Genomic DNA, 25464 nt, shown 5'->3' with positions numbered 1-25464 from the left:
ACCCGAGGTATGAGCTCTGGAAAAATCTTGTCTCTGTGCGCGGCGTTTTGGAACGTACTGGTTCGGATGCTGTCGCATGCGTACCGATTTGTTCGCCTATTAACGAGCAATACGTTGCATTTATTTACATTCAGGATCAGCTACCAGTTTCTGCGCCGATAGTCCATCCCTTACATGAAGCGGCCGTGTCTGTTCTTTCGGACATATCCGAAAGAACAGGCATGTAACAGATACGAATCGATGGGCTATGAATGCACAATCATCAGTGAAGAACCACATTTACGTTCGACCTCCAGTGGGAATCTAAAATTAGCGAGCATTGAGGTCATGGACGAGGGCTGTGGATGAGTGGTGGCGCTATGTTGGAATGTGAGTCGGCGGAGGAGAGTGCAAAGATAGTCCGCACATTTGGGATAAGCAATGTGTCCGCGTGGCGCAGTTGTTAACGCAACTGCCTAGTAAACAGGGGATCGCGGGTTGGAGTCCCGGTCTGGCACACATTTTCTGCCGTCGCCGCTGATGCCGCATAAAGTCTCGATGCAGCTGACATCGTCAGTCCCCTCCCTTTCCTTTCCTTACTACCACCCTCTACCCTCAATTTATATAATAGACTATCCTCTGCAGATCATCTCGGATTTCCCTAGGCATCTGGCGGTGCAACCTTCGTATACACAACAGCATCATCCACCCTCCATGAATAGCCGCACTGTGTTACCAACTTCTTCCACTACATCATTTATATGTATTCTAAACATGGGAGGCCCTTTACCTTTACGTATGTCAATTTTGCTCCGTTACAGGAACGTGTTAAGCTACATGCAAGTCGATAATATGATCACGAAACTGGTCAGACACTCGGCACGCTCGTTTTTTGTTCACTACATTACACTACGGAACAAAATGGCTTACACACGATATCTGAATAGTGAGAAAAGTGGCAACTGTTTCTAAGCAAGGGAAAGGGTGAGGTCATCTACCTAACTACCAAAAGAAATGTGTTACATTTGGCTTACACGATAAATCGCACAAATTTAAAGGCTAGGAATTACAGCTACGAAATTCATCAATTGGAACCATCACATAGTGTTGTCGGGAACGCAAAGACTGCGTTTTATTGGCAGAACACTTACAAGAAGATGCGACAGGTCTGCTCAAGAGACTGCCTACACTACGCTTGTCCGTCCTCTGTTAGCCAATATCTGTGCCGTATGGCATCCTTACCAGAAAGGATTGACGGAGGACATCGAAAAATTTCAAAGAAGAGCCGTTCGTTTTGTACTATCACGAAATGGGGGAGAGAGTGCCATGGATATAAGTGAGTTTGGGTTGCAATCATCACAACAAGGCATTTTTCGTTACGGCGCGATCTTTTCACGAAATTTCAATCACTCACTTTCACCTCTGAGTGTGAAAATAGTATACGTCGAAAACCCAAAAAGGGAGAAATAATCATCATAATAAAATAAGAGAAATTAGAGCTCGTACAGAAATATTTAAGTGTGCATTTCTCCCACCCGCTGTTTGAGTGTGGAAAGGTAGAGAAATAGTCTCAAAGTGGTTCGAAGAACCCTCTGCCAGGCCCTTAATTATTGTGAATTGCAGAGCAGTCATGTAAATGTAGATAGAACGTTTCCTAACGTCAAGGAACAACTCGAGCGTCACTGTCTAAGTCGCTCTGGATCTCTACTACGACCTGAATTTAGCAACACCTCTCTGTTTGCGGTACCCACGTTGATTATTATACTGTAGGTTCTCATTCTTCACAAAGATGTGTGAGCATAAAATATGTTCCATAATTAACGCTAAAATATGTTCCATAATTAACGTTAACTTCTGATGGGCATGATCCTAACAATAAGTCTTCGGGCACCTATCTGCCAGTACAATCAGCACAGCGAAATCATCGAATTCGGCACTGAGCGAAGTGTTTACAAGCAGGATGCTGAGAAAGGACACGAGCTACGTTCAAAGGAAAAAGGACCTTGCGCCACGAGCAAAAAGCCTAGACAGACTATCCGTAGTAACTGTATCCTCGGAGCGAGCCGGATCTGGAAGCGGCATGTGAGATGGAATGCACAAAGCAGGCAACATATGTTTAGACAGCACAGAGGAGAAAAACGCTACGGTGTGGGGACAGCTTTACACCAAGCGTCGTCTCTGGCTTCTGGATACTCTCCGACTTTCAGGTCCGTTGCTGAACCAAAAAATTCGTGACCACTAACGTTAGAACAGCCCTCTGACGAAACGATACGGGATATCCGTATTACACTGCCCGACAACTGCTAAGGCACAGAGACACGGTTGGATAGGAATAATCACACGTAATGATGGACAACATGAAACACAGTATGTTCGTAATGGAGGTGGTACCACATCATTTATAACGAAAAATGGTAAAAGATTCCACCACATGGGACAACAGGTTAACAGACATAAATAACATTCATGTTTGAGACAGGTCAGACTCCCAACATAAAAGTCGAGACCGGACACTCAGTTTGCACCATTTATTCATGCTGGTTACCAACCGTTGAGGAATCCTTGGGGAATATTGTCCCACTCATCTCTCAAAGGTGTTTTCAGTTTTTGCACGGTTCGGAAGAGGGTGTTCGTTGAGAAACGTCTGTCAAGAGTATTCCAGGTTTGCTCTATAGGGTTTAGGTCTGGGGAGTCAGGGGCGCCATTCCTTACGTTTCATATCTTCAATTTCCAGTTTGTCCGACACCTCAACGTTCCTGTTTGAGCGGACGTTGTCGTCCATAAACAGACAACCGAAACCTACCGCAATCCTAAAAAGACAGACATGATCCAGAATAACTTCCCTGAAATTCCACTGTGCAGTAACGATACCTCGCGCGAAGATATGCAGCGGTGTTCGCTCGTTGTGCATAATTTCTGCCCACACCACAACGCCTAGGCCGTACCGATGATGTTCAAGAACATCCTGTGGTGTGTAACGTGTTCCCTTCTCTCTCCACACTAACTGGTGTCCAGTATCATTGGTCACAGTGAAGCGGGATTCGACTGGACATCATCACGCTGGACCTCTGTTGTTGACCGTAACCAACACGCTCCGTATTACCAACGAACTCTTTCTCCATGATGGCGTGTTGGAAGTGCGATGCATTTAATACGCTTCCGAGCATACAAACCAAGCTGATTTAATCGCCGCGAAATGGTTCACGCAAACACACGTGTAGTAGCAGCCGTTGCAACAAAAGGACTACGTATTGATCCATTTGCGATATGGTGGTCCGTTTACGACCATCGGCATACTTTCGAATAGCATTTCCACCTTCGGAAGACGTTTTTAATCGTGAGGTGACACTTCTGGACACACACATTACTGTGGCCACAATAGTGACACTATGACATGCTTCGAGCCGTCCAGCTGCTCGTCCACATTCGTAAGTACACAAATGATGTCTTGCAGACATGTTGCAATACCACATGAAATGTCGCTCTAATCGGTTCCACAACCACATTCGTCAAACACCGTACAGCGTGAACTTTTCAATGCATACAGAGCGTATCATCGATCGGGTTTAACGAAAATTGTCAGTTGTTCCGAAGCAGTTATCAGTTGTTGCTTAGCAAGTGGCAGTTGTTCCTTGGCAGTTTCAAGCTGTTTAAATGGGAACTACGTGGAAGACATACTTCCTTGAAACCTAGGCGGTAACGAGGTAGGATACCTACTGGACGGTAAAGTTCTGATACATAATCAGCAGTCTAATGCCTGAGAAAATCAATATTTGAAGTGCGCCAAGACATCCCAGGCCGTTTAACCTTTACTACCATTCGAACGTGCCAGTCCCACGAAGGTTATCAGATATCCAGTGGGAATTTGCTAAACGTTATTGCTATGTATCAGTGACCCACTGGTATAAGGAAGTCTGCTAATGACTTGCACAATTCTTATAATTATAGATTGCACCTGTAGGTTGTGCTGTCTTCAACTTTCATTGTTAGCCGTCTGTTCACTAGGTGTCTACCCACAAAAAATGTCGTCGATTGATTCTCTTTTCTCACTCGCAGAGCAAATGATTGCACTGGGAAAGAAAGAAACGACGGTTAAAATAAAGGGAGTTGGTAGACGTACAAGTGCTGCGTACAAATCTGTGGTGAATGTTGGGTACCATCTACCAACTGAAGCTGATAAACAAGAAGATGTGCAGGATGTGCTAAGTGAAAGAAAAAACTTAGACGCCCTTATGTACCATGTGTCAAATTTCTATTTCACACCGTATCAACAGGAAGGTCGATGTGACTGTCACAGGAGACTTTCGAATTTGCAAGTAATGATAAAGATCTTGTTATTTGGAATAATCTACAGAAATATCAATCAATTAGTGCCACCCAATTGCTTTTGTGAAAGTATGTATCATAAATGAAAATACAAGACGATCATTCACGTCATTACCACTGGGACATAAAGAGATCATCACGCCAGAATACCAGTGGGATATATATACAGGGTTACTTGTAAGTACCTCTGGGGTTCATAAGACGACTGCATGAAAACTACAGGACACACAGATAATGACAGTTGGATAGAGCTTCTGTCCAAGTCTCGATTCGTAACACGGGCCTTGGCGTTGTTGCACTAAAAGACAGGTGTGTCAGAACATGTCTATAAATTATCTGCCCAGTATCATCGCACAGAATTAGTTAGCCTCTACAGATAGGCATCCCAACGAACAGATTTGCAAAGCGGGCTGCTGTAGCGCAGTGCTGGATAATTCGCGTCAATAAACTGCACCCACATATGGTTTGTCGCATCTCAAACGGTGCCTATACTGAGCACTTTGTAACGTGAGTTAAAAACTTGAAGAGATGCTCTGTACACAGACACGGGTCTTATTTTCTGTACACAACATGTCAAAAGTTTTCAATAACCTACCACAACTACGACTTTGTAGTTAAAACAGTGATTTCGTTTTGAATGTTCTATCATACCCCCATTATGAAAAAAGTATACATATGTAAAGAGTAAGCGCCTCTGTTGTGAATTTGACTGATTATTCGATGAGAGGGGCGCTGATGAGTAACAACAACAGTGATGTGCCTTTACCTATGATATCATTCATTCAGCTGTCTGTGCAATATCTGACCACAATATTATTGCACTAGGCGTCCCGTGGCCCTTACACGTTACAGGAAACACGCGATGACATTACGGTAAAGAAGTAGAGTGGCGACTGGCGAAAATGCATCGCACTATAAACGCTGTGACGATTGTTGTGCGTTTATTACCACGTGGTTCACCATGCTCTTGTTAAACAACACGATAAAAACTCATGATACGCCGATCTAAGCGCCCTCACTCCTAAGTGCAATAAAACTGTGGCCAACTACCAGCAATCAGCATTAGTTTACGGTACACAGTGTGCATCTAGCACTGCGTTTGTATATCTGATCAGGTTCATGCTATATTACCTCGTAAGGAGACGAAAGCAGGAGACTGGAACTGAAAAACGTGATGTAATACTTGCTCTGCATCAAGAAGGCTATTCTAGTACGACATTAGCAAAGAAAGTTGGCGTAGACAAAACTACAGTGGTGTATACGTTGCAGCGGTTCAAGCAAACTGGTGCCAATGCAAGTGTACCCCGATCTAGAAGACCACAAATAACAAAAAGAAGATTAGGTCACATGTGCACAGAGTGAACGTCAGAGGACTCTTACTGCATCTGAAATTCGCGAGCAAGTAAACAGTATGAGAGCAGCTCCTGTCTGTCTCAACAGTGCAAGGTCATCTGTGTGAACAAGGTTTAAAGGAGTGCTTCGCGGCCCTTATTACGCAAACAAAATACCGTGAAAGATTACGACAGGCACAGAAACATAAACACTGGAGCGTGCAGCGATGGTCCAATGTGCTATTCATGAACGAATCGAAGTTTGGAGTATTTGGACGCCACCTCTTATGCTTGTTCATCGACTTCGAAGAGAACGTGCGCATAGACAGTATGTGATGACAACGGTGAAGTTTGGTTATGGTGTGGGGATGTTTTGCGGGTGATAAAGTCGGTGACCTAGTAACAAAAAAATTGTTCTGCTTCAGGACAATGATCCCAAGCTCTTTTCTAAACTGTGCAGAGGCTATATCAATAAAAAGGAGAAAGGTGGCGAACTGAAGAGTACGATTAGGCCAAGTCGATCACCTGACTTAAATCCCATTGAACTCCTATGGTTCAAGATGGCTCTGAGCACTATGGGATTTGAAGTCATCAGTCCCGTACACTACTTAAACCTGGCTAATCTAAGGACATGACACACAGCCATGCCCGAGCCAGGTTCAAAAATGGTTCAAGTGGCTCTGAGCACTATGGGACTCAACATCTTAGGTCATAGGTCCCCTAGAACTTAGAACTTAAGTAGTTCTAACCTATGGACATCACACACACCCATGCCCGAGGCAGGATTCGAACCTGCGACCGTAGCAGTCCCGCGGTTCCGGACTGCAGCGCCAGAACCGCACGGCCACCGCGGCCGGCGCCCGAGCCAGGATTCGAACCTGCGCCGTAGCGGTCGCGCGGTTCCAGACTGAAGCGCCTAGAACCGATCGGCGAACTCTTATGGGATGAACTCGATAGTGAAGTCGGAAAACTGAGGTCATCAAATTTTGAAGATCTATTAAATAATTTACAGACGAGCTGGATTGCAATATCTGCAAAAACACTACAAAATCTTTTCTTCAGAGTGTCAAGAGTTGCAGCTGTTCAGAGGACAAAGGGTGGATACTTTGAAGAGGCTAAAATCTAAACCATATTGAACTGTACTTAATGGTGGAGAGGGAAAATAGTTATTTTGTTAATGTTTCGTTTTGCACGATATGTCTGAACACTGAATTAAAGTATTAGCTTTTATCATGGATGGCCGAAAACTTTTGACCGGTAGTGCACGTCTTGTAGCATTTGCGCAGTCTTCTTCTGAAAGCCCAGAAGTTCTTATAAATAACCCGTGTATGCTCGACCCCTCCCTGTGTGAGAAACTGGAACGGTACGAAATATTTTTTTTCATGTTTTACTTTTGGCTGCCACATTAATCCAAATAACGATAGAATATTGTCTTTCAGAACAACATTGAAAGAAAGATTATATTTTGAACCACTTCACGTAAAGCGGGAACAATGCCCAGGGAAATAGATTCCAATAAAACGTTAGTCATATTCTCGTATCCGTTCTCCCAAGTCTCACAGAGGCGGAAACAGGAAAACTTCCGAGTGTCTTGTAGTAAACATGTGTAATGTGTTGGTCTACATTTAAGAGAATACATTATAATATTGTCAGGCAGGAGTTTTGACCAATGGAATCCGACTATGTTGAAGAAACAACACCAGGAAATGCCACTGAAAGTAGTAGATGGTTCAAATGGCTCTGAGCACTATGGGACTCAACATCTTAGGTCATAAGTCCCCTAGAAATTAGTACTACTTAAACCTAACTAACCTAAGGACATCACACACACCCATGCCCGAGGCAGGATTCGAACCTGCGATCGTAGCAGTCCCGCGGTTCCGGACTGCAGCGCCAGAACCGCTAGACCACCGCGGCCGGCGAAAGTGGTCGAGTTCTGCTATTTGGGAACATAAGTAACTGACACGGGCCGAAGTAGAGAGGATATAAAATGCAGACTGACAACAGCAAGGAAATAAAAAAAATGGTCCAAATGGCTCTGAACACTATGGGACTTAACTTCTAAGGTCATCAGTCCCCTAGAACTTAGAACTACTTAAATCTAACTAACCTAAGGACATCACACACATCCATGCCCGAGGCAGGATTCGAACCTGCGACCGTAGCGGTCACGCGGTTCCAGACTGTAGCGCCTAGAACCGCACGGCCACCAAAGAAATCATTCTGGGAAAGAGAACTTTTAGCATATAATGCAAATTTAAATGTAAGGCAGTCTCTCCTAGAGGTATTTGTCTCGAGCAGGGGTTCCCAAACTTTTCCTCTGACGGAAAATGCTGAGAACTCTTGATACTTTGATGATAAACTAATTAGTTTGAAGAATACCAAAATTTAAAAAAAATGAGAAAACTTGTTTTATTCAGTGGCTACTCTAATCTTAAATCGTACATAGTAACACAGGTATCATAATAAAATTTTTTAAAAAGTATCGTCAAAATCTCGTAGAAGAAAAATAACAGCACGTTATAAATACTTGGAAGTGATGGATTGTAACGCCTACTAAAAAAGAGATACAGTATCGAACTGGGAAGTGTGACATGGTACAATTTGATTAAAATAATGGTTCCGTTGGTAGCATGTATACTGAAGCATGACGGAATTGTTGATTCGATAATGAAGGAAAGTTGGGTTGGGAGGGGTGAGGGTAAGTGAGTGAAACTGTAGAGGAATACCAAGGCTGACAACTTGATTCAAATGGATGTAGGGTGCAGTAGTTATGCAGAGATTAAACAGAATTGTGCTGAATGGACTAGAGTTGAGAGGTGCATCAAAATAGTCTTCGGACTGCAAATGGCACCAACAACATTACCATAAATTTTAGCTTGCTGCAGCCGGGAAGTGTACTACCGGTAAGTAGCCAACGATCGGAAAGTTGTTCCAACAGCACAGTGCTGCACTATACACTGATCAGCCAAAACATTATGACCACCTACCTAACAGGCGATATGTGCAGTTTTGGCATGGATAACAAGGAGACGATCGAGCACGGTAGCAATGAGGCGTTGGTAGGTTGTTGGAGTCAGTTGGCACATCTGCAGACGCAAGCGGGCGGTTCTAGGCGCTTCAGTCCGGAACCGCGCTGCTGCTACGGTCGCAGGTTCGAATCCTACCTCGGGAATGGATGTGTGTGATGTCTTTACGTTAGTTAGGTTTACGTAGTTCTAAGTCTAGGGGACTGATGACCTCAGATGTTAAGTTCCATAGTGCATAGAGCACCATGGAACCATTTGCAGACGCAAGTCACCTAATTCCCGTAAATTCTGGAGAGGAGGGCGGTGAGCTCTGACGGCACGTTCAATCACATTCTAGATGTGTTCCAGCGGGTTCAGATCTGGGACTTGAGGGGCAGTACATCAATTGGAACTCGCTACTGTGTTCCTCGAACCACTCCATCACACTCCTGGCCTTGTGACATTGTTCAATATCTTATTGAAAAATGCCGCTGCCGTCGGGAGAAATGATCGCCATGAAGGGGTGCACGCGGTCTGCAACTTGTGTATGACACTCCTTGGCCTTGCACAAGCTCCAGTGGGCCCAAGGATGCCAATGTGAATGTTTCCCAAAGCATAAAGGAGCCGCCGCCACCTAGTCTCCGTCCCGCAGTACAGGTGCCAAAGTCCAGTGCCGATGGTCACACGCTCATTTCAGTCGTAGTTGGTGTTAACGGTGGCACATGCATGGGTCGTCGGCTGCGGTGGCCTGTCGTTTGGAGTATTCAGCTCGCTGCGTTTTCAGACATACTTGTACGCTGCCCACCACTAAAATCTGATATTACTTCCGCCATAGTTCGCCGCCTGTCATGTTTTACCGGTCTGCTCCGCCTACGACGTCCGACATCTGTAATGAGGGATGGCCGCTCAACCCCACGTCGTCTGGACGTGATTTCACTTGGGTTTCGCCACGCGTCGAAGACGCTCACCACAGCACTCCTCGAACATCCGACATGTCCTGCAGTTTCCAAAATGCCGAGCCTCTGGGTCATCACAATCTGCCCTCGGTCAAACTCAAATAGATCATGCGCCTTCCCCGTTCTACATAAGCGCAGGACGCTCACTGCATCGTGCGTGTGTCTGACTAGCAGTCATTCCTCGACAGGTGACGCTGCTATCGCCTGGACAGGTTTATATCGATAGTAGGTCGATCGTCATAATGTAAATGATGCGTCTCAGAGAGAGAGAGAGAGAGAGAGAGAGAGAGAGAGAGAGAGAGAGAGAGATGTCACAAACGATAACAGCATTTAATACTACGAAAATGCTAGAACCGACTGAATCTAACGCCAAACAATTTCAATAATAACCTGGCACTGAGATGAAGAGGGCTATACATTTTTCAGACGTGCATGAACTGCCTACAAGACAATCGTTTAACGCGACCAAGTGCACAGTTTAACGGTGTGAGGGATGTAGCTACAAGCTACGAGTGACAAAATATTGCCCGTCGCGTACGTGCAAATAATATACGAATGTAGACTGCATTCGATATTTCTCGAGGGCCCCTAACATGTTGCATGTCAATATACACACTTACTTGCTCTCTCAAGGAAGGAGTTACGCCGCTAGGCAACAACTGTATGCTTAGCACCGACAGCTGTATTCTCAGGTGTGGGCGCTGTACACCGTGAGTCATCGCGACCTGCGGAACAGGTCCCGCCTTCGGGCAAGGGAACTGCGCGCAATAATATGCGAACGGACGTTTACTCGCACTTCGCTGCAGGAAGATGCCACTAGCACGGAGGCTGCAGCCAATCCCCGTAATTCTGGACGACGGGAAATCATATCCGCCAATCAACGAATGTAGTATGTGGATCGACACAGTTTCGTTCAGAAACTAAAATTTCGGCTCCCCTTTCTGAATAGAGGTGAATACCGAGTTGCTTTACATCCTTCAGTACTAGTATTTGCAACTCACTTGCCAGTTACGTCACTGATGACATACGAAAACTCAACAAAATTAAACTCTCTTCAGGAAAGTTTACAAGCAGTAAATAAACCACAACAAATTAATCTGCAGAGGATAATTTAAATGATAAATCGACGATGTCGCGATTTTTTATTTGTAGAAGCGATACATAAACGTACTGTGCGAGCAATACCACATTACTTCCAAAATTAAGGTAGTAGCCCACCAGAAAGGAAGAAAAAGCAGACACTGACGTACGAGTATTCTATAGAGTTGGGGATAGCTCTGCCAGACCTAAAGTCTAAAGTGTTCAGCTCTTACCCTACTCAGTTTTCGCGGGGAATATCTTCTGATATTTGTCGGTTTCTATTCGTCCTAAGGCTTTCTAGGACGACACCAACTCACTGTTCCCTCACTTTATCGAGTGGACATATTCTGGGCAGGTAAGATTGCTATTAGCACACTATCGCGCGTCCTTACGTGATTTACGAAAAACGACTTAATTTCTTATGTGATTTACGAAAAACAAATTAATTTCTTTAACAGGAAACTCGTGGCCAAAAAATCAGCACAAATAAAGTTTAAGACAATTTTCTTGTCACTGCATTTTTATTGGTAATTATTAAAATGCTCCTCACTGCGTTCTTAATGTTAGGTCTTAAAATATTCCTTCGTTACAATGTGGTTCCATGCATCGACTTGTTTCAAACTTCAGCATCATTTATTTTTAAGGAAAAAGAAGGAAAGAAAAAAAAAAAAGTCGTGATTCGTCACGTCTTCGGCTAAATCCAGAGAAGATGGCGGAATCGGATCTGTGTTAGGAACCCGTCCCGTAGAAGATCGTAGTCTATCAGAAAACTTTAACTTGTATTTTCTTCCTGTCCCCTGTGAAATTCCAGTTCACAACATTCATGATGATACTGCATCTCGTCAGAGAGGGATATACACTACTGGCCATTAAGATTGCTACGCCAAGAAGAAATGCAGATGATAAACGGGTATACATTGGACAAATATATTATACTAGAACTGAAATGTGATTACATTTTCACGCAATTTGGGTGCATAGATCCTGAGAAATCAGTACCCCGAACAACCACCTCTGCCCGTAATAACGGCCTTGATACGCCTGGGCATTGAGTCAGATAGAGCTTGGATGGCGTGTGCAGGTACAGCTGCCAATGCAGCTTCAACACGATACCACAGTTCATCAAGACTAGTGGCTGGCGTATTGTGACGAGGCAGTTGCTCGGCCACCATTGACCAGACGTTTTCAATTGGTGAGAGGTCTGGAGAATGTGCTTGCCAGGGAAGCAGTCGAACATTTTCTGTATCCGGAAAGGCCCGTACAGGACCTGCAACATGCGGCCTTGCATTATCCTGCTGAAATGTAGGGTTCCGCACGGATCGAATGAAGGGTGGAGCCAAGGGTCGTAACACATCTGAAATGTAACGTCCACTGTTCAAAGTGCCGTCAATGCGAACAAGAGGTGACAGAGGCGTGTAACCAATGGCACCCCATACCATCACGCCGGGTGATACGCCAGTATGGCGATGCTGTATACACGCTTCCAATGTGCGTTCACCGCGATGTCGCCAAACGCGGATGCGACAATCATGATGCTGTAAACAGAACCTGGATTCATCCGAAAAAATGACGTTTTGTCATTCGTGCACCCAGGTTCATCGTTGAATACACCGTCGCAGGCGCTCCTGTCTGTGATGCAGCATCAAGGGTAACCGCAGCCATGGTTTCCGAGCTGATAGTCCATGCTGCTGCAAACGTCATCGAACTGTTCGTGCAGATGGTTGTTGTCTTGCAAACGTCCCCGTCTGTTGACTCAGGAATCGAGACGTGGCTACACGTTCTGTTACAGCCATGCGGATAAGATGCCTGTCATCTCGACTGCTAGAGATACGAGGCCGCTAGGATCCAGTACGGTGTTCCGTATTACCCTCCTGAACCCACCGATTCCATATTCTGCTAACAGTCATTGGATCTCGACCAACGCGAGCAGCAATGTCGCGATACGATAACCCGCAATCGCGATAGGCTAAATCCGACATTTATCAAAGTCGGAAACGTGATGGCACGCATTTCTCCTCTTTACACGAGGCATCACAACAACGTTTCACCAGGCAACGCCGGTCAACTGCTGTTTGTGTACGAGAAATCGGTTGGAAACTTTCCTCATGTCAGCACTTTGTAACCTTCTTTTAAATTTCACGTCTGTAGCACGTCATCTTCGTGGTGTACCAATTTTAATGGCCAGTAGTGTATACGACCATCTGTAAGTTTACGTCACGTCCCTGTTATAACAGTGAATACAGCCAAAGCTAATTTACTCGTTTTATACTTTACGGATGTTACTCAATACAAAGGCATCTTATCTCAAATACGCGCTTTCTTCCGACGACGAATACTTTAGTTACAATGGAAATAGACGACTTTCTGAACTTAACGGCGGTCCACCGCCGAAATCATGCCCTTGCTCACACATGCGCAGTATTGTACCTCTGCCAGCCCGACAAGTTATACCAAGGCCACCCGACCGGTTACACGGATATTTTAAATATCCGCATATTTTCCAGGTGTATCACGTCGTCTTCAACACTGCAACGGAATCATGATCGTACACCACTATGTTTTTCAAAAACTTTTCGTTTAATTATTACCAAATAAATGCTGGCACTGGCTATCGGAGATAATTATCTCGATTCCATTAAACTGTCACTTTGCAGCCCTTGAGACTAGAAACTGATACCAGGTGCAAATAAGTTTACCTTCTGCCAACGTATCAAAAATATTTCAATCGAGAGAAAATTTGCTGCGTCTGCAATGAACACTAATATAAACAGAATGAGTTCTCCGAGCAACATCCTTTGCTGCAGTGCGAAAGTCGCTGTACAAGTTTCCTATTGGGGCCCCTCATAACTAGAGCAGTAGTGTATGTGGTTGCCGGTTATACAGAAACATTGTGCAACTGACGTTTGTCGTCCAGATGGAGTATAGTGGTATTATTAATTCCTAAAATGTCGATATTTAGAAATGGCAGTTGGTTCGCCCAAAAGGTATACATGTGGAGGGGAGCGCTTTACAATCAGTCTTTCCGACTGGCTCCAATATACCGCGAAAATACGAACTTCACAGTTGATTTACAGTTTGCACTTGGCTCGCTGCCTTTTCAGAGCAGAATCTCAAATCACTTTCTAGGAATAAAAGCAGCAATCATATCAGGAAAAAGCAACAGGATCTTCATGGGGACCCACGACTGTGAAGTTTTGGCTTTTTCGGAAAAATACTCACAAGGGACTTCAGAGTAAGTTACACATTATCATGGCATGTCAAGTAACTCTTATTAAACCCTACACTACACTTCAAAATGACACAAATAGATGACACTGTTTTTCAACATAGTCGCCAAGTCTCCGTAAATAAGGGTCGGTACGTTCTACCAATCCTTCAATTCCCCGACCATAGACATTTGTTCTTAGGTCACGGAGCCATCATCAAAGAACCACTATGTGAACGTCATCGTTGGAAAATCTGCGATTGCTACGAATCAGTTCCTCGATTGCATGGGCAGTTTCGTCTGTGGTCGATGTCGATGACTCCTTTCCGATCAGCGCCATCCACGTCTGTGAAGCCTCGATTAAATTCTTGGCACCATTTAAAGGAAGGAAGGAAGGCAGGCAGACTGGGTTTAATGATCCGTCGACATCGAGGCCACTGGATATGTTGGGATGGGTACACGACAGCAAGGTCTTCAGCACCCGTACGAAAACTGACGAGTGTCGAAAAAGGACACTAAACTGGAGTATAAAACAGCACCGAAACAAAGTGTGAAAAAACTCTGTGTGTACCCACACGGAAGCACGAAATGAAGTATTATGCCAATATTAAAACATTAACTATACAGGAAGAAAGCGGTAGAAGGATTTAAAACAATATAGCAGGTGGACGTCACTGAATATACAGGAGGAGGAGCCAGCCACTCTGCAACACACTAAAACCCCCAGCCTAAGCCGGCCGGAGTGACCGAGCGGTTCTAGGCGCTACAGTCCGGAACCGCGAGACCACTACGGTCGCAGGTTCGAATCCTGCCTCGGGCATTGATGCGTGTGATGTCCTTAGGTTAGTTAGGTTTAAGTAGTTTTAAGTTCTAGGGGACTGATGACCTCAGATGTTAAGTCCCATAGTGCTCAGAGCCATTTGAACCATTTGAGCCCCAGCCTAAAAGCTGAGGCCAGAGTCCCAACCATCACAAAACATTAAAACTTTGGTGACACTCGTCTCATCATGAGGTAAAATAGACGGCAGATCCACACCGATTCCTGCTTCAGCCATTGCATCACGGTATAACATGCACTCTATTAAAATATTGATACTCTCGCCGTAGCCGGCAGTTGTGGCCGAGCGGTTCTAAGCGCTTCAGTCCGGAACCGCGCGACTGCTACGGTCGCAGTTTCGAATCCTGCCTCGGACAAGAATGAGTGTGATGTCCTTAGGTTAGTTAGGTTTAAGTAGTTCTAAGTTCTATGGGACTGATGATCTCAGATGTTACGTCCGATAGTGCTCAGAACCATTTGAACTCTCGCCGTAGTAAGAAGCCATGTGTAAGAAGGCAGTGCCCAATTCGAAGGCGTGTGAGGCTCACTTCATCCCAACTGCGCAACCGGCAGGAGGCACGCCACGGCCACGTAGTTAACTTCACCAACCGCAGCTTATTCTCCGTTACCGCCAGCTATTCCTCATTCCACAACTGCACGAACTTCCTCTGCAGTGCAGAAAAGACAGCCTGCAAAGGAATAGGACATTGTGCCACATCCTGTCCTGTACAGGTTTCCTTGGCAGCCCGATCGCTCTGTTTATTTCCCCGTATCCGTACGTGCCCCGGCACCCAGCAGAATGACACCTGCGTTCTGTGCCGCTGGAGCAAGTATAGTTGGTCATGTATCAGCTGGATCAGCTGGCTACAGGTTCTGTAACGGTTCTAAGGCACTAAGGGAATCGGAGCAGATGAGAAACCTTTTGCCCTGAATACGTCACATCTGCTCCAGCGCCTTCTGGATGGCGTGGAACTCCGATGAGAAAACGGTGTATACTCACCACGAATGCAAGAATCCGAGCGACATGGTTAGGGAACACTACAGAGCAGCCAAGGGAATTCCCTTGTTTGGAGCCATCAGTGAACACTACTGCGCAACCGTATTGCATATCTAAAATGTTAAATAACAGAGGTTTTAATGTAAGCTCTGGTGTAGCATCTTTCTTAAAATTGGTCAAGTCTAAAATATGTCTGGACCTCTGGAGGAGCCAAGATGGAAATCTGCTACAATCGCGATGGAGGTTAGTGGAGACGGAGCACAGGCTCGGATTGTGCCAAGGATGGGGAAGGAAATTGGGCGCGCACTTTAAAAGGAACCATCCCGGCATTTGCCCGGCGCCAGTTATGGAAATCACGGAAAACCTAAAACTGGCTGGCCGCTCGCGGGTTTGAACCGTCGTCCTGCCGAATGCGAGTCCAGTATGCTAACCACTGCGACATCTCGCTCGGTGCACCATTTTCCTACGGCTGGACGCGACACTACATTTGGTGCGTACACCGGCAGATTTTCACGGTAAATCGGTGTGCAATTTAGAATTTTGCCCAAAAGAATTGTACTGTCCCGCTAACTTCAACTTTTCCAGCTGCCGCGAAATTTCACCAGCATACTATGATACACTTGTGATCAACACAGCAGCAGAAACGTCTGCAGGTAACCCGGAAAACGTATTCGTTTCCGACAATACGTCACTCTTGTTGCGTAACGGTCACAGTGTGGGACTACATGTGAAACTTTCTGAAGTCGCTAAGTAAATGATACGATTTGGTGATAAAAATCTATTCATCTTACTGGAAGTAAAATTAAGTCGCACTTATCGGATTATCAGATACGCTTAATCGTCAAGGTCGCAATAGTAGATCTTTAGCGTTATTGTCTCAACGCGCTATGGTCTGTTTCACAAGAAATAGATTTTCTGACCATGGATAGTACGCGCTGTGGAAGGTCCGACGTGAATTTCTTTTTACGTGCAACACTACAAGTCTCCATGATTTCTAATAACAAGTTGTCCTACTCCTTGAACTGGCTTCCTCATTCTTGAAATCACAATTTTCTGGACACAATGATTTCTTCCAATAAGTCGTCCAGTTTCCCACTTTTCCGATTAAATTACATTCCGCACTTGTTGGCTGCCTGCTACAGGTGGCATCGCGTTCGATGTGCCACATTACTTTCCCAGCACAGCCGAAGTCGCACTAACGACCCTAGTAATACCTGTACATGTTATTTCATGTAAGACTTACAGTTAGTACGGGAACCAATCATCAAAAACACATGGTAATACTGCCCTATGGACGCATTACCGGTGTGTGCCCTTGCACTGCTCTACATTAAATGACGGTAGGTCTCACTGTTCGGACGTTCCCGTTACGAACTTCTCGGACTTGTAGAGGGGCGTGAGTACATACTATTTAGAACAGCAACCCATGTCCGGAAACGTAACGTTTCCGTTCTACGACGTTTTCAATTCAGACCACGACGCGTCCACGTCTGCTCAGGGAAAGAGAAAAGTCACAGATCTGCTTGTCCTGGTACGCAATAGGGTAGAAAGGATGACGTGTACTAATTCAGACGGTTGCCCGAGTCACTTAACGTCTGCCTTGCTACGAGACTCCTGGAGAGAGAGAGAGAGAGAGAGAGAGAGAGAGAGAGAGAGAGAGATCTGCTGGCACGAGCTGCGGCCGCTGCACTAGAAACTGAAGAGAGACCATGCGGGATGGAGTGTGTGTACCAGAACATATCTCGTTTGTACAAACACTGGTGGTAAGCACATCGAGCCTTACAACTGTTTTGTACATACAGTACGCTGAGTTCTTTTTTGATTTGGAATAATGCAGACACGTAATGTTTAAGTGTTAATAATAACAAATGTGCTTAAGTGATACATGGATGTTTCGTTGTGTTTCCTTTCGAACTGTTACCTAAGAAATGTGTTGCGTCATGCCTAATTCAATTCCTCAAGCAGAAGTGGATGAGTTAAACATCTGAATTGAAGTCCGTTTCCGGACCCGGATTCCTCTTCATTTCGTAAGTCACGCAACTGTGGTATATCTTGTGATAATGTGATAATCTGAGAATTCCACACTGCGCACTGAACCGGTACGGTAGTGTATATATGAATGTCAACATAAACAGGGTTCCTGTACAGGTCACCAAGATAAAGGTTGAAATGAAACACACGCACGGGAACTCCGTGAAAATTTATTGTCCACAACAACAAACGGAGTAAAAATGAATAAAAATCAACTTCTGTGCTTCAAATTAGTCCACCGAATGCATGCACACAGCGCTGCCAACGGTGGGGGAAGATGTTGAATGCCATTAGCATTGCCGTCATTGTGTGCCACCTGTCGCCGAATTGCCGTCAGAACTTTCACCCTGTTTGCAAAGCGACTCCCACGCAATGCTTTGCTCAGTTCTGGAAAGAAGTCGAAATCGCGTCAGATGAGTAAGGTGGATAGGAGAAGGATCCATCTTGCAGCACGACCAACCCCACACTGAATGTCCTGGTACCGAGTCATCCTCGCATGCGTTCGCTATCTGTCGGTTGATTTCGGTAACATTGGCCGTGATTACGATGATACCACACAATCGCACGATATACCATTGTTGCCATGACTTATGGAGTGGTCCTCGTATATCATGCTGTTGTTGTTGTTGTGGTCTTCAGCCAGGAGACTGGTTTGATGCAGCTCTCCATGCTACTCTATCCTGTGCAAGCTTCTTCATCTCCCAGTACCTAATGCAACCTACATCCTTCTGTGTCAGCTTAGTGTATTCATCTCTTGGTCTCTCTCTACGATTTTTACCCTCCACGCATACGTATCATAAGTTAATATGTGGAGGAAAAAGATGGGTTAATAATTTGAGTTGCAGTAGCTGCAAATCACTCATGTTTTTACACATCGCGCACACTCTTTATGTATCCGCTGAGAATTTTTCGAATACCAACGTAGGGTGTCCTGCGGGTTCGTGTACGCTGATTAATGTAGCTATACTTCGTCAGAAGAAAATCCGGCTCCGTTGCTGAGGTCGCTAATGCTCGCTTGGGCGGCGGCACTCGACTTGGAGTTAATTCGAATCCTGGTGGGGGACAAAATTTTCGCTGTCAGTATTTGGCCGACAAGGGCAGGACAAGCGTTGGCGCGAAGTTTCTAATCATCAGTATTTGTGCCAATTCCTGCTGTGAATTCCATACCTCTCTCAGCAGTGTCTCATTACATGATGGCATGCGGCACTGTTGATGGACCGTCCGTGTATGGGGACGTTAAGCTTGGCGGCCCCTTTGGTGCTACTCGAGAGTAGCCGGCAAAGGGTTTCGACCTCTCTTTTCCCTTGTCATCATATATCACAAACACAACACTACACTATACACGTATCCATTATATTTACCTGCACTGAACATTTGCGCAAAGAAAGTCACACCAATATCCAAGAAAGGAAATAGTACTCCGCTAAATTACAGAACGATATCGCTAACGTCGATTTACAGCAGGATTTTGGAACATATACGGTGTTCAAACATCATGAATCACCTCGAAGAAAACTGTTTATTGTCAAAGAGCCACCAAGTGTTCGGAAAATAACGTTCTTGTGAAACACAACTATCTCTTTATTTTCACGAAGCAATGACTGCCATTGACAGGGATTGTCAAATTTATTCCATATTTTTAGATTTCCAGAAGGCTTTCGACATCTTTCCTCATAAGCAACTCGTAATCAAATAGCGTGCCTATGGAGTATCGTCTCAACTGTGCGACTGGACTCGTGATTTCCTGTCAAGAAATAGAAGGAAAGTCATCGAGTAAAACAGAGGTAATATCTGCCGTTCCCCAAGGAACTGTTATAGGCCCTCTGATGTTCCTGATCTACATAAACGATTTATGTGACAATCTGAGTAGCGTTCTTAGACTTTTGTAGATGGTGCTGTCATTTACAATTTCTTAAATTCATCAAAACAGATTGCAAAACGTTTAGACAAGATATTCGGATGGTGCAAAAATAAATAACAAAAAGTGTGAAGTCATCCACGTGAGTACTAAAAGGAATCCACTACATTTCAGTTACACGACATATCTCAGTAAATCTAAAGGTTGTAAATAAAACTAAACACTTAGGGATTACAATTACGAATAACTTAACTTGGAACGATCACACAGATATTGCTGTGCATAACGCAAATCAAAGATGGCGATTTATTGACAGGATACTTAGAAAATGCAACAGGAATACTGAAGAGACTGCTTACACTACGCTTGTCATCTCTCTTTTGGAGTACGGGTGGGCGGTATAGGATCTGTATCAGACAGGATCGACTGGTGACATCGAAAAAGTTGAAAGAAGGGCAGCTTGTTTTGTACTATCGCGAAACAGAGGACAGAGTGCCACGGATATGATACGTGTATCGGGGTGGCAATCATTAAAACAAAGGAGTCTGTCGTTGCGGCAGGATGATCTCATGATATTTCAATCACCAACTTTTTCCTCAGAGTGAAAATATTTTGTTGGCGCCCACCTACATAGGGAGTAATAATCATCATAAAAAAGTGTGAGACATCAGAGCTCGCACAGAAAGATTGAAGTGTTCGGTTTTCTTCCGTGCTGTTCGAGAGGGGAACGGTAGAGAAATAGCTTGAAGGTGGTCCGGTGAACCCTCCGCCATGCATTTTACAGTGATTTGCAGAGTAATCATGTAGATGTAGAAAGAAGCCAATGTGCCGGAGGACGAAGACCCTACAGCTAGACGACCGAACCTGGAATTTCCCATCTAACAAAGTCATATGACATTTACATGAAAAGAAAGAGTATTCTAGGATCAAACTCCCCATCAAGCACAGACGGCAACAGCAGTTGTAATACTGACGCAGAGAAACAGTACCTGAATTGGTCGGCGGATACAATGCCGTTACTTTGTAAGCTTTCAGCTTGAGTCTGTGCACAGCTCTGAGAATATGCTACAGAATACCAGTCCACAGAGCTAGATGTCGCAAAGATTTTCTCAGACTCCTTCCAAGGCCGCTCCCAACTCATCCAGTTTATTCTCGCCATACCATAACACCTGCCACACGATCCGATTAGCGCGCCTGAACATCACGCGGTGATCGCAATCTGCAGACTGAGGTACTAGCTCTTTCGCAACTCGGAGACAGTCTGTGCACCTTGTACTACGCAGGCTGTTTAAAAAATGGAGTCACCTATTCCTACAGGAGGTAGTATTGCTGAAAACTAGAAGAAAAGTTCCTATAATGAAATGCACGGGTACCAAACCCAGTTGAGATATGGACTAATCTGACCTGCCATTCCCACTGTCGGTTACGTTATGTCTTCGCATTCCCATCTGTTACGTATAAGTAGACGTTGTAGGCAGTGGTTCACGTGGTTCATCTCTCTGTAACGCAGAAGAAGACCTACTGCTGTATATGGTTCCCAAGCATCCTGACATCCTACAGCCCTTCTTCCCAAAGAGAATCATGCACTCTTTTAAATACACCTGCTTCATTCGGATTGCGTTACTTGCATTTGTCAGACGTTCCTCTAACGTCTGCACATTGTCGATGCTTTGGACGTACACCAATATCCTAAAATGTACCCACCGCCAGAATTCCAACAGATTCAGATTCGGTAAACGGGGAGTCCATGCTAGCGGACCTCCACGACAAATTCATCGCCTATCAAACGTGCTTTCCCACGATCAGTAAAAATGGGGCGGTGCCCTGTCGTGCATAAACTACTGTCGTCTTTCTGCATGGGTAACATTTTGTAGCAGCGCTAGTAATTCATAGCGCAGAAATCGGCAACACACATCGTCTGTTACATCTGTTTCGTAAAGCGTATCGCCCTGTAAGTCTGCCACACAATTCCTGCGCATACATCAATACTGAAGCGATCCTGATGCCGCATCGCCACGATTTATGGAGGGTCTGAAGCTGCTCACACATGGATACTGTGGTAATTCATTGTGCCAACTCCTGTGAATCCTGCCCCATCTGTATATAAAATGCAGGCTGTAAACTGGGTATCTTCACCGGCCAATATTTCAACAGGTACTGAATTTCCATACATATTACAGAAACGTTCGTTCTAGGTTTGATCAACACTTCTCCAGTAGGAGTATGCGATTTTTTTAAACACCCTGTACAATGTAAATACATCACACACAATCTTGAACGTCTTTGTTTCTGCTGTTATTGGTACCATACTGCATTCGTACGATTGCTAAGCTTTAATGTAGAACGCACTGTAAAATAAAATTACCGTGATAAAAAAAGAAATCCTTTATATCCACCAATAATATGCATTGTAATACAATTTCAATAAATTTCTGTAACGATATTAAGGCCTGAAGTACAGATGCAAGATGACTGCCACTTATTATTTGTCCTATAAATAATAAAATTACAATAAGAGAAAACAAGTGCTATTTAGGTGAATGGCAGCAGTAGATGATAAAAAACTACGTAATTCCAATTACTTAACGGTTATGATTCGATCACCGGTAGACGTTCTTCTGCTCGCGACTCTGAGCGCAACTGATGTCGAATAAATTTGGACAACAGTACTGAAGTTTACCAATTCTTTGTCTTTTATTTTTAAGAGTAATTACCATTTGTTGTATTTGCTTCTGACTCGAATAAATAGGTAAATACTAAACTTACAAACAACATGTACTTCAAATTGACGTATACACAGTCTAGCAAATATAACGTGCAGCTGCGACACACGATGGAATGGACAGTTAGAAACTGGTAATAAGAGACCAGTTTCAATATACAGGGTGCGGCGCTTAAATTCGGACAAATTTCAGTTTGAATTTCCCGCCACATCGTAGTCCCGCCGGAAGTCGCAATTGGTGTTCTTGAAAGCCATAGGCACCTAGTAAACAGTCAGAACCTCAAAATGGCCGAGCTGTTACGGACAAGTGTGGAGTATAACCGAAGAGCTGTGATTATCTAAAGTCTTCGCGCTGGGCGTTCGTCCACTAAAATAGTTCGATTCTTCGGGTATGCGAGATCAACTGTTTACGATATTGTGGGCAAGTACAATGCTTCGGAGAAGTCTGGGAAATGTTCCGCTAACATGCGAAGCAATCTTATTTGAGGAAACGTGTGTCACGAACTGCGGAAGTCATCGAAAAGGCTCAGGATTTCGGAGGACCCGGGGTAATAGCTGAGGAAACTGGCATCAGTTTTGAACGTCAGCGAGCGAACAATGCGTCAGATGGGAGGAGGATGTCATACGAGCCATTTAGTCCAAAACTGGCTCTCGGATGACATGTTCTGGTCAGAGGAGTTCTGGCCCCCGAATAGGCCAGATTTGAACCTCCTCAACTACTATGTTCGGAATGCAGTCGAAGGAGTTGCTAATAAGACGCGCATCGCGATCGAAGCAGCATTCGAGAAATGGACAGCGCTGTTTTTAGAGTGCGCGCGATAGCTTCAGAACAGGATTGGAGGCGGTCATTACATCGAGTAATGTACTCTTGACAGATACCGCTACTTATATGTAAAAGATTTTAATTTGTATTTTGTTTTAATACATTTTCTTTTAAAAAAGTTTCATTTGTCCGGATTTAAGCGCCGCACCCTGAACTCAGATGGCGAGAAGAAGATGGGTTTATTAAAATTTACTATTGTTTGTCCGGGTCTGCATAAGATGTTTTCTGCTGTCACATAACGAAACCGCATATTATCTATAACTATTTAAGTGTAATGTAACCAATCCAAAGCAAGTATTAATGCGGCCCAAGAGCTCGTGGTTGCCGGCACGGTAGCTCAGCGTGTTCAGTCAGAGGGTTAGACTCCCGCCACACGATGATATTCTTTCAGTGGCCCGTTCCCTCCTTAACATTGCCGCCCGTGTCATACTTGAAACCTCAGTCTCGTTCCTATAACCGGCCAATCCGTCATACGCGTTGGTCTGCTATCTTACGGATACTTCAGTTGAAACTGCGAAACTACAGATTTAGAGACGCATAAACGAAATTAATTTATGGATATACAAAGAAGTTCTGAGTTATTTCACTACAGCTGTGCTAAAGAACTAGTTCAACGTAGATCGGATCACTATACATCGGTAGAAGTCAGAAATATTCATGTGGATTGCAGCTACTGGTATTTAACAATACCGTAATTATGTTCCAACAGGTTTAATTTGATATCATATCCACTACTGCAAATAAGAACCACACATTTGAACATGAACATCTCTACAATGAGGTTTCGCGACATCTTTACTGTCGTGTATAATTTCTACCATAGTAGATGATCTGTGCAAATCAAAATGTGTCAATGCTGCACGCGACGTGTAAAGCTGCTCCATCTGCCCTTCGTCGCCCTGCAGCGACCATGCTCATCCCCCCCCCCCCCCCCCCAGATGGAATGCATAGGGTTGCAGTCTGACATCCAACTAAACGAAAAATTTGATTGTGTATCTTTGTTGGACTTTTCCACATCATACCGGTCCAGAGACAAATATCCCTTGCTGCACAGTCCTGCGTTGTATATGCCCACTTGGAAGCAAGTGCGTTTGTGAACAGTTACTTCCAAGCGTAAAGAATACAAAATTAAACATACAAGGAAAATCTCACATGAACATCTTGAGAACCCTCTGAGAAGAGCAACCATTTTTATCGAAACTGATTTTGGTCCATTGGTTTCCCAAATTCCAAGTCAAACGTCAAATTAATTCTATTCCCCCCCCCCCCCCCAATCTCCGATCGCTTAGTATAGAGGCTACGCGAGCGGCGGAAAGTGGACATGCGCTGCAGGCTACTGCGCAACTCTCGCACAACACACTCTGCCACTGCCGACCTCAAGTCACCATAACTGCTTTGTCTATGGAAATGCCAGAAGTTTCAAGATCTGTCATATACTCTATCGTTACTAAACATTTAGGCTACAAAAAATTATGTGCTCGATGGGTTCCAAAAATGTTTACGGAGGCCCACAAAAGTCACCGAATAGGCGTCAGCTTTGAATTTCCTTGACCGTTATCACGATGAAGGAGAGAACTTCTTGAAATCAATTGTTACTGGAGATGAAACACAGGAAACAAAAAGACGATCACAACAATGGATGCATCAAATTCACAAAAAAATCCAAACAAACATTCAACAGAAAGGTTATAGCTACCGTGTTTTGGGACAAAAAAGGCAGCCCGGAACCACTATCAATGCAGCTGCTTATTGTGAAACTTTACGACGTTTGCGGAGAGCCATTCAAAACAAATGATGAGGAATGCTGACTTCAGGAATTGTGTTGACCCATGACACCGCTCGTCCACACACTGCTGCCACAACCAAATTTCTGTGGGATATTTTCGATCATCCGCCATACAGTCCTGACCTGGCATCCAGTGACTTTCACCTTTTCCCTGCACTGAAGACGTGACTAGGAGAGCAGCATTTTCAAACCAACGAAGATCTTCAAAACAACATCACTGCTCATTTGACATCATTGGCGGCAACATTTTTTGAAGAGGGTACTGCATAGCTTGTCCAGAGGTACTATAAATGTCTGAATCTTTTCAGTGATTATGTTGAAAAGTAACCATAGATGTACAAAACTTCTGATAATAAAATAATTGTTTTCTATGAACTTGTCTTTAATTTATAGCCTATCGGAGGTTTATAAAAAAAAAAAAAAGACCCTCGTACTTATATGTACGAGGGCTATCCACAAAGTACATTACGTTTTGGAATTAAAAATAAATAAAGTATTGGAAATTTTTTTTATTATATACAGATGAAAGCCACACTTAAATACTA

At 44.3% G+C, this 25464-nt stretch overlaps 1 protein-coding gene across 3 annotated transcripts in view; it reads right to left on the bottom strand.

The window, feature by feature from the left end:
• LOC126094738 (rho GTPase-activating protein Graf-like) overlaps positions 1-25464 on the bottom strand; it is a 573129-nt gene that overhangs the window by 452005 nt on the left and 95660 nt on the right. The gene's annotated exons all lie outside the window — the stretch shown is intronic.

The sequence above is a fragment of the Schistocerca cancellata genome, chromosome 8 (assembly GCF_023864275.1).
Source record: "Schistocerca cancellata isolate TAMUIC-IGC-003103 chromosome 8, iqSchCanc2.1, whole genome shotgun sequence".
NCBI lineage: Eukaryota > Metazoa > Arthropoda > Insecta > Orthoptera > Acrididae > Schistocerca > Schistocerca cancellata.
This window is presented reverse-complemented; position numbering and strand designations above follow the sequence as displayed.